The sequence below is a fragment of the Rhincodon typus genome, chromosome 11, assembly GCF_021869965.1.
Source record: "Rhincodon typus isolate 14 chromosome 11, sRhiTyp1.1, whole genome shotgun sequence".
NCBI classification, from domain to species: Eukaryota; Metazoa; Chordata; class Chondrichthyes; order Orectolobiformes; family Rhincodontidae; genus Rhincodon; species Rhincodon typus.
This window is the reverse complement of record NC_063342.1, coordinates 39,200,499-39,220,651: the sequence shown is the minus strand read 5'-3', so window position 1 is coordinate 39,220,651 and position 20,153 is coordinate 39,200,499. Positions and strand designations below refer to the sequence as shown.

At 40.4% G+C, this 20,153-nt stretch overlaps 1 long non-coding RNA gene across 1 annotated transcript in view; it reads right to left on the bottom strand.

Annotated features, from left to right (window-relative positions):
- Positions 1-6,210: 6,210 nt before the first annotated feature.
- LOC125484357 overlaps positions 6,211-20,153 on the bottom strand; it is a 27,792-nt gene continuing 13,849 nt past the window's right edge. Inside the window, exons 2-3 of the long non-coding RNA XR_007263163.1 lie at positions 13,526-13,639; positions 6,211-7,742 (exon numbers count right to left, since the gene is read on the bottom strand). This is a non-coding gene — a long non-coding RNA (uncharacterized LOC125484357). The remainder of the gene's footprint in view (positions 7,743-13,525; positions 13,640-20,153) is intronic.

The following is a 20,153-nucleotide window of genomic DNA, read 5'->3' as shown; positions in this document are numbered from 1 at the left end:
AAGGGTCTAGGCCCGAAACGTCAGCCTTCCTGCTCCTCTGATGCTGCTTGGCCTGCTGTGTTTATCTAGCTCTACATCTTGTTATCTCATATTTTTGAATTGTGCCTTGTAGATGATGGACAGGCTTTGAGGAATCAGGAGGTGAGTTACTTGCTGCAGTATTCCTAGCCTCTGACCTGCTCCTGTAACCATTGTGTTTATGTCGTGAGTCCAGTTGAGTTTCCGGCCAATGATAACCCCCAGGATGTTGATAGGGGTGGGAGTTTCAGTGACGGTAACACCTTTGAATGTCAAGGGGCAATGGTTAGATCATCTCTTCGGTGTTTACATTAAACCTTGCTAAGGGAGAAAAAAGTCGAAGATTTTTATCTTGCACTCATTGAGAGTATAAAAAATGTTGAGAAAAGAACACCAATTTGTTTAGCAGGAGAAGATGGTGTTGATTGGTTAAGTATTTGGCACAGAAATCAGCAGGAAATCCAACAGGAACAGTGAACTCTATTAGTTCTCACACCAAGCAAAGAGTTCCTGATTGGTCAGTTTGTTGCCATGGGAATGTGACTGAAATTGGCACTTTCTATGACCCTTTCCCAACGACAAAGGTGTAATGTATGGCTGAATTCCTTTCGTCTTCATGAAACAGGGTCCTGTGCATTAATATATCTAGCTTTTAGCACACAAATGCACCACGGTGTGAACCCAGCTGATAATCTAAAATTGGTATCTGTATAATTCTTACTGCAATCGAGATTATTTAATAAGTGTTGTCCAATAGCAGAATCACATCCATGGATATGGTGTTCTGAGGCTGGTAAATGCAGACTGGCTGAGCATGACCAGCCCTTTAGTAATCTAGGAATTATTACCTTCGAATTTCTGCTTCTTAATTTGATGCCTAGCTCCTCATAGTGGCTATGAGTTTCCTTATCCAGCTTCTGACATTGGTATCTACATGGAGCACAATGACTGGGCCCTCTCCATCGCACTGTCAGCTCCTCTCCAGCTCTGAGAAGATATCCAATCTCCTGGCCCAGGCAAACAAGCCGGCCTTCTGAATTCTCACTTTTTGCAGCAGTGAACAATATCAATCCCCATCGCTGTACTGTCTCCCGCTACTGCTAGAACATTCCTTTTTGTTCTCTTCACTTGAATGTGCTCCTGTACCAATTATTGTACTAACAAACATTATAATCCAATAAGCTTCACCACTTAAAAATCAAATAAACAATGAAATCACTGGTTTCTTATTCCTCCTCTGTGGAGTCGCTGAAATAATCATATGCTGGGGAGTGACAACTTGTTTCATTTTTGTTTTTGCAACTTCAATACTTTATGCACAGTCTGTAAGAGCAGCTACTTACCAAACAATCAACTCGTGACTTTGTAAAGGATGGAAGGGTGACAGTGATAGGAGATTTCATAGTCATAGGATCAGACAAGTACTACTATCACATTAAATGTGGCTCCAGGATGGTGCGTTGTCCCCCGGTGCCAAAGCCAAGGATGTCACAGAGTTGATGCAGGACAGAAGCTGTGGTCCACCAATGGGAGAGATGGAAAGAGGGATGAGGACTGGAAATTATATTTCAGGGAATTAGGACAGAACTTCAAAAGAGCAGCGGTAACAGGATTGCTCCCCCGTGTCTGGTACTGGTGAGCAAAGAACAGCAGGACTGAATGATTGAACACAAGGTTGGAGAACTGATGTATGAGTTTATAAAGTTGCCAGAAATAGTAGTAAATCTGAGTATTGGAAGGGTTTTAGAATACAGCAAAGGAAGACAAAGAAACTGAGAAAGGGGGACTAGAATATGAATGCACGCTGGCAACTAACATAAAAAGACTGTAAAAGCAATTATGTAAAAAGCAAATGTTTGGCTAAGATAAATGTGAACCCATTATATGCAGAGGCAGGAGAATTCATAATGAGAAATAGAGAAATAACAGGGTAACTGCATGATTACATTGTGTCTGTTCACACTGGTACAATAATTAGATATTCAAGTAACTAGGGATAATGAGGAGTAGAAAGAAATCAATATTAACAAGAAGGTTGTATTGGAGAAATAAAGTGGCCAAAAGTTGTTAAGTCCTGGGCACCCTATATTCTACATCTCAGAATGTTGGTGGAGTTGACTATGGAGATAGTTGATGCATTGGTGATCAAATTGCAAATACCTACAGATGCAGGAATGACCCCTGAAGATTAGAAGCTAGTAAATGTCACCCTTTTACTAATGAATGAGCAAGAGAGAAATGAGGAACAACAGATGTGTTAGCTTTGTTTTAGTAGTGGACAAAGAGTTAGAATCTATTATATGTGATGTGATAAATAGACACTTGGATAATAATAATCTGATTGGGACATAGTCAGCACAGATTTGCAAATAGGAAATCATGATTGACAAACTTTCTGGAGTTTTTTATGATGTTACTAACTAAATTGATAAGGGGAGCTGACGGAAATAGTATACTTGGATTTTCAGAAGGCTTTTGATAAGGTCTCCTGCAGGAAACTGATTAGAAAATTATAGTATATGGGATAGGAGGTGGTGTATCAGCATGGATTAAGGATTGACTAACAGGCAGAAAGCAGACAATAGTAATAAATGGTTCATTCTCATGTTGGCAGGCAGAGACTAGTGGGATCAGTACTTGGGCCTCATCCATTCACAATATTTATCAATGATTTGGAGGGGGAAACCAAACGTATCATTTCCAAATTTGCAGACCACACAAAACCAAGTGGGAATATGTACATATTCAATGAGTACTCGTACTCAATGCTAATTCAAGAAGGTGTAAAGCAGCTTCAGGAAGATTTGGACAGACTTAATGATTGGGCAAGAACATGTCAGATGGAATGTAATGTGGAAAACTGTAAGATTATTCACTTTGCTAGGAGGAACAGATGTACAGAGAATTTCTTAAATGGTAAGAGGTTGAAAAGTGTAGACGTACACAGGACTCAGATGTCCTTGGCAATAAGTCACCGAAGGCTAACGTGCAGGTGCAGCGAGCTATTAGGAAGAATTTGAGTCCAGGAAAGGTTAAGTATTGTTTCAATTGTAGAGAAGCTTGGTAAGACCACACCTAGATTACTGTGTATAGCTTTTGTCTCGTTACCTCTTTGCATTCATCGCTCTGTTCAATCACCCTATGATCCTTGTATGTTATGGTCTGCCTGTACTGCATGCAAAACAAAACTTTTCACTATACTTAGGTACATGTGACAATAATCAATCAAATCAAATCAAATCAGGACAGATATTATTGCCATAAATGGGGTACAACGAAGATTCGCCAGACTTGTTCCCAAGATGATGAGACAGTCCAATGCAGAGAGTTTGGAAAAACTAGGCCTGTATTCTCCAGAGTTTCGAAGAATTAAAGGTGATCTCATCGCATTGAAATCTACAAAATACGTAAAGGGATAGACATGGTAGAATCATAGGGTGCAATTTAAAAATAAGAGGATGCCATTTAGGACTGAGATGAGGAGAAACTTTCGTTTACTCAAAGTGTTGTGAATCTTTGGTATTCTCTATGTCAGAGGACTGTGGGGACTCAGTCTTTGATTACATTTAAAGGAGAGATTTACAGATTTCTGATGACCATTGGCATAATGGGTATAGGGATAGTTTGGGTAAAAGACAATGAAGTGTTCAATCAACCATGATGGTTTTAATTGGTGGAGCAGGCCCAATGGACTGAATGGTCTACTTCTGGTCCTCTGCTCCTATTTGCTCTCCAACAACTGGTCGCTTTTTGGCAAAGGTATTAAGTTATATGGCTATACCCACTGAAAAGTTGTACTACCATATAATGTGTGTTACCTGGTATTTTCAGTGAGAATGAACAAGCCTCTATGCAATACACACACAGGCTTCATTTCTCTATACCTATGGCATCTTGCATTACACATGGCTAAACTGAACTTAAGACTCAATCTTAACCACCTCTTTATATCATTACCGCCTAAAGAATTTGGTGAAAATTGGTCCCAAGGATTTTTCTCATTAGATTCTATTTTCACAATTTTTATTATTTGATGACTAAATATTTCAAGGGAAAATACAACAAACTTAAGATGCTTTGAAATTCAACTGTAACAGTCTGAAACATATTGCTTCTTCAATTGGATTGAAGCACAAATGTGTGCAGGCAAAGATAGATGTCTTTGCTCATGTCCTTTTAATTAGGAGACCATAATTGTTTCTCCTATCTCTGTACCATAAGAACTGTATTTCTCACTATATCTAATGCATCTATGGAAATACCAGAGTCAACATGAGGTGACTGAAGTGGGTGCTTATTATTCCATCCTTAGGTTAAAGTTTGGTTGCTGTATAAGAGCCATTCTTTTAACTGATTTATGCTGTGCCTTGTTTGTATATCACAAAATAAGTCATTGTCTTTAAAAAGCAGTAGCTGCTTTGAATGGTCCAACACAACCTTAAATGATAAATGACCAGACTTATAGATTCATAAAAATTGCAGCCTAGAAGTTGTTCATTTGGTCCATCTTTTCTCTGCTGTGCAGGCTTTGTGCAATTTATTCTAATTCCATTTTCCCATTCATTATCATATATGATCTTATATTTGTTCTTCTCAAATATTTAATTACATTTGAAATAATGTTCTAATTGTTGTATAAGGTGTTAGGCTCTGAAAAGGTCAATGCTCAGGAGTACACGAAATACTGTCCAATATTGTTTGAGCTTGAGCAGGAGAGCAGCTCTAGATCTCGAAGGATGCAGACCTATCACCTAGGTCTCCCTCATATTTTTTGCAACAATTGCTATCATACCAATGTATCTCGTGTCTGTTTGTTATCCACAATAAAACTACATCTTGTTTAAGAAAAAAACACCTCTACTTGTTTTCCAAAAAGAGGTTTTCCTTTACCAAACTAGACCAAGCGGGCCCCATAGGGTGGCAGCAAAACTACCTTTGGGAACTAATAGCCCAAGTAGTTTATGGAGGGTTCATCATACAACACTAATCTTCAACTAAGTGCTGTCCGTCAGGGAAACAAACCTGTGACTCATACTTGACCTGCTATATCTGATTCCAGTCCTATACAAACATGGCTGATTCATAAATGATCTCTGGACTGAGCTTACAAGTTTCTCAAGGCAATGGAGGATAGGCAATAAATACCAGCCTCAACCAGAACTGCTCACATCCGAGAATGAATTTAAAAATGCTACTTGCAACAAAATATTCTGGAGAGGGTTCAGAAAAGATTTACCATGATGTTGCCAGGAATGGAGAGTTTGAGTTACAAGGAGAAGTTGGATAGGCTGGAACTGTTTTCCACAGGAGTGTAGGAGGTTGGGAGGTATCCTTATAGAGATTTATAAAATCTTGAGGGGTATAAAATGGCAGATGTCTTTTCCCTAGGGTGAGGGATTTCAAGACTAGGGGGCATAACTTTAAGGTGAGAGGAGAAAGATTTAAAAAAGACGTGAAAGGCAACTTTTTTTATACAGCAAGTAGTTCATGTGTGGAATGAACTTCCAGAGGAAGTGGTGAGTGCGGGTACAGTTACAACATTTAAAAGACATTTGGATAAGTACATGAATAAGAAATGTTTGAAGGGATATGGGCCAAACACCGGCAGGTGGGACTAGTTTAGTTTGGGATTATTGTTGGCATGGACTGGTTGGACCAAAGGGTCTTTTTCCATGTTGTATGAGTCTATGATTTTATTTTCTAACAGTCATCTGTAGCTAAAAGCTAAAACTAATGTTTCCCTGAAAACTACTTTAGCTTCCTTGGCTGCAATTTGTGCTTATTTTTTTCTTGGTAGATGAGTGTTTATAACTTTAACCAGACTGCCTCATGAAAATTAGCAGGAGGACTTAAGACAAAAAGTTCCCATTCCATTTCCCATTCTAGACCACCTAAATTCAGAGGGAGATGGCTAGAAAATCCAGGCAAGTGTTACTAGTTGATATACACTGAAATGAAAGCAGAAAATGATGGAAAGACCCTGTAGGAATATCTGTAGGAAAAAGAGTTCAGGTTTCAGGTCGATATTCTATTCATCAAAACATTTATTATTGGCACCGAAACAGAAGGTCACAAATGAAACGTAAAGAGAATAAAAAATGTAACAACTTAAATTTTAAAATATTTTCCAGTTGTTCCACTTCAATATTTTTAATGCCTTACTTTTAATGTTTCTATAACATTTGAGGAAGTTTTATACAGACCAGATGTACATACCAGCTGAAAGTATAAGAAACATAAAAGTACGAGAAAGCTATTCAGCTGATTTGACTTAGTCTATCAATCAGATCTCATGATTGATAAGCACCTCAATTTCATTTATTTGTCCTTCATTGACTCGTGGAATGATCCAGAACAGAATGAGGCCATTAGGTCCATCTGACAGTGTGGGCCTTTTGAAAAAGCAATCAAATTACTCCCATTTATAGACTGGCTTTTACTCCTCAGCCCAGCAAGTTTTCCTGCAGTTCCAGTTTGAAAACTACAGTTGAATCTGCTTTTCAGAAATCCCAGATCATAGCGACACCCTGAATAACCTCTTCTTTTCCCCTCTGTGTCACTCTATTCCTTTTGTCAATTACTTTAAATCTGTGCCCTTTGGTCACCAATTTAACTACCACTGGAAATAATTTCTCCTTATTTACTGTCATAGTCATAGTCGTAGTCATAGAGATGTACAGCATGGAAACAGACCCTTCGGTCTAACTTGTCCGTGCCGACCAGATATCCTAAATTAACCTAATCCCATTTGCCAGCATTTGGCCCATATCCCTCTAAACCCTTCCTATTCATGTACCCATCTAGATGCCTTTTAAATGCTGTAATTTTACCAGCCTCCACCACTTCGTCTGGCAGCTCATTCCAGACACGCACTACCCTCTGCATGAAAAAGTTGCCCCTTAGGTCCTCTTTAAGTCTTTCATCTCTCACCTTAAACCTATGCTCTCTAGTTTTGGACTCCCCTACCCTGGGGAAAAAGACCTTGGCTATTCACCCTATCCATGCCCCTCACGATTTTACACCAGGTGATTTATCCACCTTCAGACCTTTCTGCTTACCCAGCACCTTCTCCTGAGTGATGGCCACTACACTCACCTCTGCCCCCTCACTCTCCTTAAGTTCTGGTATGCTGCTGGTATTGTATTAAAACTCTTCAGGTCATGTCTATCAAATCTCTCTAGAATGTTCCCTGCTCTAAGGAGAATAATCCCATTTCTCTACTCTATCCAGGTCATTGAAATCTTTTATCCCTGATACTTGCATTATATCTCTTCTGAACTCTCACTAAGGCGGTGGCATCCTTCCAAAAGTGTTGCAATTGAAATTGGATGCAATATTCTAACTGGAGCCTCAGCAGTACTTAATAACATTTTTGCACAAAATCATAAGAAATAGGAACAGCAGTAGGCCACTCAAGCCTGTTCCACATTTATTAATACTGGGGCTGATCTGATAGGGCTGTTAAAAGGCTGTCTTCCTTGATGACCTGTTTTGTCAACAGTCAAGCGGCCTATGTTCCAAGGGAAGATAAAGACAATGCTTTGAAGACACTCTGAAGTTCTCCTTGAAGAACAGTATCATTGACGTTAATGACTGAATCACAATATCTTCACGAGACATGAGGGCACAGCCTCAGAGTGAAAGATGACCCTTCAGAACTGCAAAGAGGAGGAACTTCTTCAGCCAGAGGGTGGTGTTTCTGTGGACTTCATTTCCTCCGAGGGCTGTGGAGGCCAAATCATTGAGTGTATTTAAGACAGAGATAGATAGGTTCTTGACAGGTAAAGGGATCAAAGGGTTACAGGGAGAAGGCAGGAGAATAAGGTTGAGAAACACATCAGCCATGTTTGAATGGCAGAGCAGAATCGATGAGACAAACAGCCTAATTATGGTCTTATGGTTAGTAGAGCAATGACAGGGAAAGTACGAAAAGAAAGCAAATACTCTATTCTGGGTCACACTAACTCATGAGATATCCTGCCCCATGTACCTAAAGATATGTGATCGGAGATTCAGCATGTGCACTGGCAAAAAGACCCATGGCAGAATCATGAAACAGTGAGTAGCCAACAGTCTCAAATCAAAGAAAAGCAGTTTACAATGTGACAAGTGGCAATATGATTTGTAATTTTGTCGCCAGTTATCTGAGAAATCCCCATCTCTCCATTGTCAATGGCCATGCGACCTGCCATGCTGTCATTCTATGAAGCCTCCTCCACATCAACCAGGGGGGTGACTATCAATTGAGGACCAGCCACACCCATTTCTGGGTTTTTCCCAGCAGTTCTGCAGTCTCGTCTGAACAGACAGAACAATTACAGTATCAACTAGTATGGGCACCAGGAGGGGAAGTTTTGTGCTCAGCAGTTTAGTGGGAATGGGAATAATTAATAAATCAATGATGCCAAGAGACTTCAAATCATTTTGTTATCAGATAGTGAATTAAAAAGCAGTAACTAACTGCTAAATTTAAGTATCCTCTTTGATTTTATCAACAGGCAATGTTAATTATGCCTTTACAAACCAGGGCATTGCCTCTGGAGCTTTCAGCACTTGTAGATCTATAGAACATAGAACATAGAACATTACAGCGCAGAACAGGCCCTTCGGCCCTTGATGTTATGCCGACCTGTGAAACCAATCTGAAGCCCATCTAACCTAAACTATTCCATTATCATCCATATGTTTATCCAATGACCATTTAAATGCCCTTAAAATTGGCGAGTCTACTACTTTTGCAGGCAGGGCATTCCACGCCCTTACTACTCTCTGAGTAAAGAACCTACCTCTGACATCTGTCCTATATCTATCACCCCTCAATTTAAAGCTATGTCCCCTCATGCTAGCCATCACCATCTGAGGAAAAAGGCTCCCACTGTCTACCCTATCTAATCCTCTGATGATCTTGTATGTCTCTATTAAGTCACCTCTTAACCTTCTTCTCTCTAACGAAAACAGCTTCAAGTCCCTCAGCCTTTCCTCATAAGACCTTCCCTCCATACCAGGCAACATCCTGGTAAATCTCCTCTGCACCCTTTCCAATGCTTCCATATCCTTCCTATAATGCGGTGACCAGAACTGTACGCAATACTCCAAGTGCGGCCGCACCAGAGTTTTGTACAGTTGCAACATGACCTCATGGCTCCGAAACTCAATCCCTCTACCAATAAAACCTAACACACCGTACGCCTTCTTAACAACGCTATCAACCTGGGTGGCAACTTTCAGTGATCTATGCACATGGACACCGAGATCTCTCTGCTCATCCACACTACGAAAAATCTTACCATTAGCCCAGTACTCTGTATTCCTGTTACTCCTTCCAAAGTGAATCACCTCACACTTTTCCGCATTAAACTCCATTTGCCACCTCTCAGCCCAGCTCTGCAGCTTATCTATGTCTCTCTGTAACCTGCAACATCCTTCCGCACTATCCACAACTCCACCGACTCTGGTGTCATCCGCAAATTTACTAACCCATCCTTCTACGCCCTCATCCAGGTCATTTATAAAAATGACAAACAGCAGTGACCCCAAAATAGATCCTTGAGGTACACCACTAGTAACTAAACGCCAGGATGAACATTTCCTATCAACCACCACCCTCTGTCTTCTTACAGCTAGCCAATTTCTGATCCAAACCGCTAAATCACCTTCAATCCCATGTCTCCCTATTTTCTGCAATAGTTATATCTTTTGTCTTAGCACTGCCATTTCTCATACATCTTTTTGTTTTACCATTAGTTTTGGATTTGATTATTATTATTACCAATCCAAGATGTCTAATGGAAGTGATGGGAATTAAATAAGTTTCCATTCAAATACATATGTCCAAAATAATAAGCCTCTGCAACTATGTTTATGCTGGCAACTCACAAGGAGAGCTGTGCTGTATATCCCAATGGAGTCCCTAATCTTCCCACATTGGCCGAAATGTTTTCTTCTTTTTTGTTTGTTGCCGTCAGGACATTGTGTGACTGAAATGAAGTGAGGCAGAGACATTGTTATTATAAGTAGTTTGCACCATATCTGGATGGCACAGGCTAGTAGACTGGTTTGTCTTTCCCCAGCCTTTTCATCTATTTGTCCATTATTGTCAATTTCAAGGTTTTTGAGAAGATTTGTAGATTGAGTTGTTAACTTGCTCGCCGAGCTGGTAAGTTTGTTTGCAAACATTTTGTCACCGTGCTAGGTAACGTCATCAGTGTGCCTCCAGTGAAGCTTCACCAGATGTGCACTGACGATGTTACCTAGCATGGTGATGAAACTTTTGCAAACAAACTTACCAACTTGGCGAGCAAGTCAATGACCGCATTATAGTCAAATATTTGGAATTTAGTACCACTCATAGCTACAAGGCCAGAATTGGCAGGTAAAAGGTTAAACAAGTGGCAGAGCAAAACCTTTCTTCAATCTTTCCATCAGTCTGTACAGACTGCTCCCCCTTGATGTGAACCCATTTGATGAAAGACGTTTTGTTGACAAGTTTGTTTTTGGCTAAAGCATGTTACTGTGGCCAGGAGCAACAAACACCAGGGCTTGAGTACACACACAAATTACAGATATTCACCTGTAAGAAAAACAAACAACAAAAATATGCATCTTTTAGTCAAGAGTCAATCTAAACAAAACGGAAATTCATCCCCAGTCTTTAGGGTCTGGCTAGAGATGTTTTTATTTCTAGTTCTAAATCCCAGATAGGCTCAGCCAGTCTAAACGCAAATATTGATGATATTGACTCCATGATAATTTGGCAGAAAAGCAGCAGTCAAACAGTAGGTCAGATATCATTGACATAAGGGAAGAAGGTCAGAAATTATGTTGAGGAAGGGGGAAGTTGTGTTTGGTTGAGAGAGGCCAGCAGGAGTTGGAAGACCCTGACTACTTCTCACCCAGGTTCTGGATCCTGTGGCTCTGAAACCACGTGTGGGTTTTTGAAGATTGGTATGCAGTTCTTGATCTTGATTGATCAAACTCAGTTTGATGGTAATAAATGGTTTATTTCATTTTTCAAAAGATTTTTTATTAACATTGTACCTGTGGGAAATTTTCATTTAATTCAAAAGTTTTATTTTGTTGAAATGTCTCGTTATCTTGTTCCCATTATTATTGGGATTTGAGTAACCACCTTCAGGTTCTGAAAATTTTTGACTGGATCTTAAAAGTAGCTCAGCTTATTATTAACATTATCAATCCCTGCACTAGCTCATCAGAACTGCTGAAAAGACACTTACATTATGGAGCTCCCATTTTCTATCCAACCCCTTGGAAACATAGGCAGTAGTGGTGGATTTTGAGTCAGGCTTCCACCTAAACCATGCACACCCAATTTCAATACATTTGTGAGGTAACCCATCTTGCCACTGCAGGACACTAGAAAGGCACAACATCCACCAGCTTGGAATGGCAATGGGCACACTTTTTGTTATTTGTTCATGGAATGTGGGTACAGCTGCATAGGCCCCATTTATTGCCCATCCCCTATTGCAGTGGAGAAGGTGGTGATGAGCTGTCTTCTTACTCCACTGCAGTCCATGGGGTGGGGTAGATGCAGGCACAATGCAGTTAACAAGGAAGTTTCAGGAGTTTGACCCAGTGACAGTGAAGTTAGTGGATGGAGTGCCAATCAAGTGAGTTCCGTCCAGCCTCTTGGGTATTGTTGGGGTGACATTGAGCCAAGAAAGTGGAAAGTGGTACATCATACCTGTACCATGCAGATGGTGCACAGGGTCTAGAGAGACAAAAGGTGAATTGTTCTTTGCAAAATTCCTAGCCACTGACAAGTTCTTGAAGCATTTACATGGCTGGTCCAGTTCAATATCTTGTGAATGGTAACTTTTAGGATATTGATAGCGTCTTAAATGGTAAAGTATTTAAAGAGGTAAACCCACGGTCTTCTGAACATTTTTCCCAAGGTCCCATTGCATTTTCTCCATCAGTCTAACTCTGTGGTGTTCAAGCAAATGTGCCCATCACTGATCACCATGTTGTGTGTGCTGTGGAACGTAAATGTCCTGCCGTGTGGGATTCAAACCCAGATCCCCAGAATGTTTCCCGGTCTCTGAATTAACAGTCCAGTGATAATACCACTTGGCCATCACCTCCCCTCACATCTGTTCTGATGATGCCATTTTCTACAAGGGAGCCTCTGAAATGCCCACCTTCTTCCTCAGCCGAGGAAGCCGAGATCCATTGTAGTTGACAGACCCCTCAGCCAGGTCTGACCCATCTCCCACACTTCAGCCCTGACCCCCTCACTTTTCTCCCACAACAGCAGGGCACCCCTTGTCGTCACCTACCATTCCATCAACATCCACATTCTATTCATCATTGATATCATTCTATTGATAGGGGAGGCGATGGCCTAGTGGTATTATTGCTGGACTGTTAATCCAGAGACCTAGATAACATTCTGGGACCCAGGTTCGAATCCCGCCATGGCAGATGGTGGAATTTGAATTCAATAAATATCTGGAATTAAGAATCTAATGATGACCATGAATCCATTGTTGATTGTCGGAAAAACCCATCTGGTTCACTAATGTCCTCTAGGGAAGGAACCTGCCATCCTTACCTGGTCTGGCCTACATGTGACTCCAGACCCACAGCAATGTGGTTGACTCTTAACTGCCCTCTTGGTAATTAGGGATGGGCAATAAATGCTGTCTAGCCAGCGATGCCCTCATCCTGTAAATGATTTGCCACTATTTCCACCACATCCAGCTTGATGCCACCACCAGACACAAATTGCCCTCCCCTCCCTTGTTAGCTTTCCACAGGAATCGTTTCCTCCATGACACCTTGGTCCACTCCCATCACCCCCTCTCACCTCCATGGCACCTTCCCATGCAACTGTAGGAGGTGCGACACCTGCCCATTTATTACCTCCCTCTTCACTATCTAAGGCCTCAGATACCCCTTTCAGGTGAAGCAGTGCTTTACCTGCATTTCACACAATCTGGTCTACTGTATTCGCTGCTCACAATGTGGTCACCTCTACACTGGGGAGACAAAATGCAGACTGGGTTACTGCTTTGCAGAACATTTACATTCTGTCTGCAACAATATCCCTGAGCTTCCTGTTCCCTGCTACTTCAACGCACTACTGTCTTAGTCTTGCTGCAGTACTCCAGCAAAGCTCAGCGCAAGCTGGATGAAGAGCATCATATTTTCTGCCTAGGGACCCTGCAGTCTTCAGGACTCAATATTGAGTTCAATAATTTTAGGGCCTGAGTACCTTCATCTATGACTTTCTCCCAATCCCCACACACACGTGGGCTGCTACCAATCCATCCACAGCTACTAATGGTTCCCATTAGCAGTTATTGATTCTCCCACACTGACAATTCCTTTACTTGCTGTTCTCTTTCTCAAGGCTCCATCTCCATCTATTGTTTACTCCTCCGCCTCCCCCAACCCTTTCTCTAGCACATAGAACATAGGAAAACACAGCACAGGAACAGGCCCTTTCACCCACAATGTTGTGCTGAACATGACATAAACCAACCTTTTCCAAGCCACGATCAGTTCTGAAGAAAGATCACTGGACTTGAAACGTTAGCTCTGCTTTCCCTCCACAAATACTGCCAGATCTGCTGAATGTCTCCAGTACTTTTTATCTCTAAAAAAATAATGTAGCGTTGTTATTGTACACAACTTAAAGCCTAAAATAAAACAAAAATGAGCATTACTTTATTCCACCTTTTAAAAGCTCTAAAAGCAAGGAAAATAGAAAAAGGTTGCTATTCATGCAAGTAAAGGTTTTCTAAAGACAGAGATGAAAATAACTTTGATTTACCAAGATTTAGAAGCTTAAAAGCCAGAAATATAGCTGCATTTAAATACTTCACACAATCCAGTTGTAAAATAAGGAGATTAAATTATCACATTGAGAAGAAATGGCAGGCTATAAAATACTCTGCAAAGATATAATTTTTTAGAAAACAGTTCTTAAGATATACAATCCCTTCAATATTAAAAAGTAAATCACAAGCTGAACATGTAAATACATTATTATACTCAATAGGACCTACAGACGATGACATTATAAATTGTCAAATTATAAAAGAAGGCACAGATAAAAAAAATTACAAGCAGGAGTAGGCTACATGGCCCATTGAATCCATTCCACTATTCAACATGATCATGACTGATCTTCCCTCTCAATGCCATATTCCTACTCTATCCCCATGCACCTTGATGCCTTTAGTCTCTAGAAATCTATTTATTTCTTTCTTAAATATGTTAAGTGACATGGCCTCCACAGCCTTCTGTGGTAGAGAATTCCACATATCTCAACCATTGGAATCATCATCCCTATATCCAATCTATCTGGGCCTATCAGAACTTTATATATTTCAATGACATCCCCTCTCATTCTTCGGAACTCCATGGAACACAGACCTACACAACTAAATCATACCTCGCATGACATATGTTGCATCCCAGGAATTAGTCTGATGAGCATTTGCTATACTCTCTCTATGGCAAGCATATCTTTTCTTGGGAACAAGACAAAACTACACACCATACTCAAGTGTGCTGTCACCGAGGCAGTGTCGAGCTTCAGTAAGACATCTTTGCTGTAGTACTCAAAACCTCTTACAACGTTAATCAACAAACCATTTGCCTTCCTAACTACGTGTTGCATCTGCATGCTTACTTTTAGTGGCTGGAAGAAAACCCAGGTTCCTTTAAACATCAGCATTTCCCAATCTACTACCATTTAAATAATGCTTTCCCATTCTGTTTTTTTTCTAAGAAGTGGAAAAATTTGCAGTTATCCATGTTGTACTGATTCAGGCATGCATATGCCTACTCACTCAACTTGTCTAAATTGTTTTGTAATCTCTTTACTTTCTCCTTACCACTCACATTCCACCTAGTTTTATACCATCAGCAAACTTGGAAATAATGCATTTGATTGGCTGATACAAATTATTGATATCTACTGGGAATAGTTGGTAGCCAAGCACCAATCACTGCAGTAGACAAATAGTCACGACCCTACACACTGAGAAAAAAAAAACACATTTATTCTTACCATTGGTTCCCTGTCTATTAATTCTTAACCTATGCCATCGAATGTGCTTTGAATTTGTACAATAATCCCCTCTATAGACTTTACCAAAAGCACTGAAAATCTGAATAGGCCACATCCACTGGTTCTCCTTTGTTCATTCTACAGGTTACATTGTCAAAAATCTCCAGTAGGTTGTCAAACATGATTTCCCTTTCATACTTTTGAAGAAAGTCTTCTAAACTTCTATCAATAACTTTTATCTGAGAGCGAGATTTAACAGAAAAGTTCAGCATTTTGGGGAATCCATAGATAGTTTAATTAATTATCTCTATGGATCAGTGGAAAACCGTGATTGTGGAACTTTGAAATAAGCATTCATAAGAATCACAGTGATTGTTGGAATTGTTGATGGGTCTTTGTCATATTTTTATATAGTTCAAAGAATATTTGACTTTGGGAAAAGCATCTCAAACTGCACTGGAAGCAGAAACTAGGAAGATTCAGAAACAAATTCTGAGAGAAGAACAACCATATTATTATAGGGGAGCAACAGAATGACTGTTGACTATTGTTAGCTAAATAAGCCTCAGACCAGGCAGGTAGACTCTGATTGGTCCAGGTTATTGAAACGGAGAATGCAACACATGTTGGCAATGTATGGATGACTTCCTTTTGTGTAGATAGAATAAGGTGCTGTGTGTTAATATATATAGCTTCTAGCATGTGTAAATCAATCACACTGTTAGCTCGACTGATCATTTAAAATTGGTTTCCAGTATAATTCTTAGCGAAGTCAGCTTTATTTAGTCAATTCACTGAGGATATTGATCATGTTAAACCAGATATTCAATCAATTACTGTATCTCAAGGGCCTTTAACTTCCTGCATTTCCTTCACAGAGAAACTTTTCCCTGGGACTTCAGGTAGTTGCCCTATAACATTACCTGCCGTACTTTTAATCTCATGACTGTCCAAAATGGAAGATGACTGCTCCATGGAAACAAACGTTTTCTTTTAGATTCCTGAAGCAGACTATTTCTTCTTAACTGTTGCCTGAATCTAAAGACATTATATCCATCCACGTTATAAGGTATAAATATTATAAGACACATGTGACAAACTAATACAATAAATAGACCAAACAACAGAAACCAACTGAGTCTCCATGCTTTGTAAGAAATAGGTCTCGCAGGCAAAAGCAGTGCTGAGCTATGACAAATGAACGCTACATCTGTAAAACCACAGGTCACTTCTAGAAGATGTGCAGTAGATAGTATTTTTTTGCAGCGAAGCAAAAGTCTTTTTAATTTAACCAGCCTATTTCAGGTGAGATTTCAATTTTGCCTGTCCAAAACAAATGCAAATAATGTCCAAAAGGCCAGACACTTGGCCTGGTGGGTGTTGGGATGTGTGGTGTCTTGAAGTGAGCAGGATTGGGTGCAGGCGGAGAGTTTAAATCAGGAAAAATTTGTGGCATGTTGGGCAGCGTGCAACCTAAGGAGATAACGTGATTAGGTTAAATAAGAGGCTGCCAGCCTTATTCAAATATTTAAATGGTCAAAGTGCTTCAAATTAACATGAATTTGGGTGGGTTGAAGACTGATTGCTGTCAGGGCTTAGATTTTTAAAGTTTAAGTTGACCCAGACCCATGGCACCCATTTCTTTGTGTTAAAATTCAATCTATCGTTCATGCCCTTTCTAAATCTTTGACTGATACAATGATGTAAATGGACACTCCACAGGAAGGTCTTGGAAAGTTCCTGCCTAGGGTAGTTTGTCACTTGTAATTAATGGGTTCAGGAATGCACTGCATTACTGGGCAGATGTAGTTTTTTTATTCATTCACGGGATGAGGGCATCACTGGCCAGGCAGCATTTATTGCCCAGAGGGCAGTTAAGAGTCAACCACATTGCTGTGAGTCTGGGATAACAAGATGTAGAGCTGGATGAACACAGCAGGCCAAGCAGCATCTGAGGAGCAGGAAAGCTGGAGTCACATGTAGGCCAGACCAGGTAAGGATGGCAGTTTCCTTCCCTAAGGGACATTAGTGAACCAGGTGGGTTTTTCCTGACAATCGACAATGGATTCATGGTCATCATTAGACCCTTAATTCTGGATATTTTATTGAATTCAAATTCTACCATCTGCCATGGCAGGATTCGAACCTAGGTCCCCAGAACATTATCTGGGTCTCTGGATTAACAGTCCAGCTTCATACCCACTAGGCCATCACCTCCCCTGTTAATTCTCCTCCCATGGTCTATCTTCTCCTGATGCATGTGTGAAACTAATAACATTGTTTTGGCTTTGAATGCTGCATTAGGAAGTGGGGTATTCATTTTGTTGGAACCTAGGGGTTTGACTTTTTCTTGTTCACATGGGCATTAAGCTGCTTGAATTAAAACTGGAATTAAGAAGCAAGCCACATCAAAGAGGAGGTACTTTTCACCTGAAACATGTTTGACCACCTGCATTGCAAAATTGACAGGGAAAATAATTTCGATGTTAAATTTAAAAGCACAGCTTATTTGCAGTTCCTAATAACATGAGTTGAAGAACTTGTGGAGTCATAAAAGAAAAGCCAGAAACAGATCAAAGACTGGCTGGCTCCCAACAATTCTGAACAGATGTAAGTAACTGAACAGCCAATGAAGGTTCTGTTCAAACATGTCATTTAAACCACAATTCACTGAAGCCACGTCTTTACCAAGTGCACAGAGCAACTTTAAATTAAAATGAGTTGAAGATCTGCTGTAGGTTGTCCTGATGTGAACTAGCTGGTACACGCTGTGAGATGGAGAGGAATGTATGCTTGTCAAAAATGTCACAAGCAAATTTCCTTGCTTGAGGCAAATGAATTGTAAGTAATATCTGTTCAGACTATTTTAAGAATTTTGTTCCATCTTTTAGCGGAATTTATAGCAGATTGATACACAGCACCTAGGATGTAGGTAAAGAGAAGTTAGCATATTTTACACTTTAGTGTGCTAATTTGCTTCTCATTTTCAGCCCACATTGCTGATTAACAGAGTGCCAATTGGGTAAATCTCTTCCTAGTAGTCCACAAACTCTCCATTAGGAAATCCTCAGCTGTGCCTCCTTGTGGAGACTCATGGAAAATATGTCCCTCGCTGCCCCACTAAAGCTTCAGAGTAACTCAGAAGCTAGCATGCCAGAAATGTAGTGCTCATGCCCACTGCATATGGACATGCCCTGGCACTCATAAACTAAACTTCCAGCTCTGGGTGAATGGTCCCACTGTCTTCAGGAAAGTTGAAAACCAATGGAGTAAACCGTGTAGCGAATCAAAGGCAAACTGATGTCTAAATATGTCATCATTCCAGCAACACCTGCAACCAAACTCATGTCAACCAGAATCTTTTGCATTCCTTTGAATTCAACCAGAGACATCAGAGGTTGTGCCCTTTGAGCAGCCGAGGTTTGTGCCCTACAAGGGCACTCCATTTTTGTTAAAAGTCATCAGCGGAACATGGAACACCGCAGTTACAAGTGCCCAACTTGACTGGCATAAAGAATGGGCGCAATAATGGTGGAAGGGACAATCATTTCTGATAACACCCACCTCAAACTGAGCTAACCCCAAACAGCAAAGTGTTGACCCACCACAGTCCATCTGCTTCAATGAGTGCTTGGAGCACAGACTCCCTGCTAAACACATGGGTAGAATCCACTCCACCAAACAAACAAACAAACAAAATGAAAGAAGGTATCAGTTCTTCAACTGGTCAGCTGAAACATCAGAACACTGTGCAGTGGATCAACATTCAATATGTAGCTGATTATATTGAGCGCAATTCTGCTGCAATCAACATGGAAATTGATAGTTTGCTGACTAAAGAAAAGACTCACCAGGAATGGATCACTGAAGGATTAAATTTACATGTCTGTCAGGGACGAGTTTAGGGGAAATGTGTGTGCTCAGTGTTGACTTCACTGTAAAGAACTCACCATCCTCTGCAATAGAACTACCTACAAATGGTCAGAATGTGTTCTCTGCAATCTAGTCTCCACTCAAACAGGGTCAGTTAACTTCATGAGTATATATGCTCCAATATTATGCTCCATCATGGAACTGAAAGATGAGATCTAGAAGGAGCTTGATGCCACTTTCAACAGAATCAGAATATCTTTATCTACTGACAGATTTCAACAATAGTGAGCATGGATCATGAGATATAGCCCTCCTGCTTCAGACCTGGGAAGGATAAATAATGGACAAGGACTACTCAAACATAGCTACTACCATGAGATTTATGGAACTAACACCTTCTTTGAGAACAAAGAATCCTGGAGACTTCCAAGATCAGGGCATTGACACCAGTTGGATCTGATCATTACCAAATGTGACTCTGACCAAGATCTGTATACAGTTAGCACTGCACAGACTGTGATACAGATCACTTCTTGAGGTTGAGGATGAGACACGTCCATCAACAAATACAGCTTCATTAATACCGAAAGTAGGGAAGGTAATCAGTAAATATCTAGAGATACGGGGGGAACATTACCACATTTAGAGTCATACTCAAAGGACCAGACTATCACTAAGAAAGTTCTAGACACAATAGAAAGCTTTTCTATCGTGGCAGAGCTGGTTATATTAATAAGACTATTAACTTTTTGCCAAGGGCAAATCTCTAGGTTCAATGCCTGATCGTATCAATCACAAGAAACCAGCACTCCTCTGTTGTTGTCACATTCCATCAGATCATCTACAGAGGGTGTTTACTTCCATACAAGACTGTTCAGTCTGAAATCAAAGACAAAGATGTGCACGTCATCAGAGAGTTGCTGTGTACTGATGACGATGCATTACCATTTCACACTGAGGAAGACATGCAATGATGTATGGATACATTCTGTCAGGCCTGTAAAGAGTTTGGTTTGACTATTAGCATCAGGAAGACAAATGAGCCAAGATGTAGCCGTACAGCCACCCTTCAGCACTGACAAAGTGACACTGCAGGTTGTTGATAACTTCACATGTTTAGGCTCCATAATATTAATTTCATGCTGAGAAAGAGCATGTGGATCAACAACAACTGTGTGTGTGTGTGTGTGTGTGTGTGTGTGTGTGTGTGTGTGTGTGT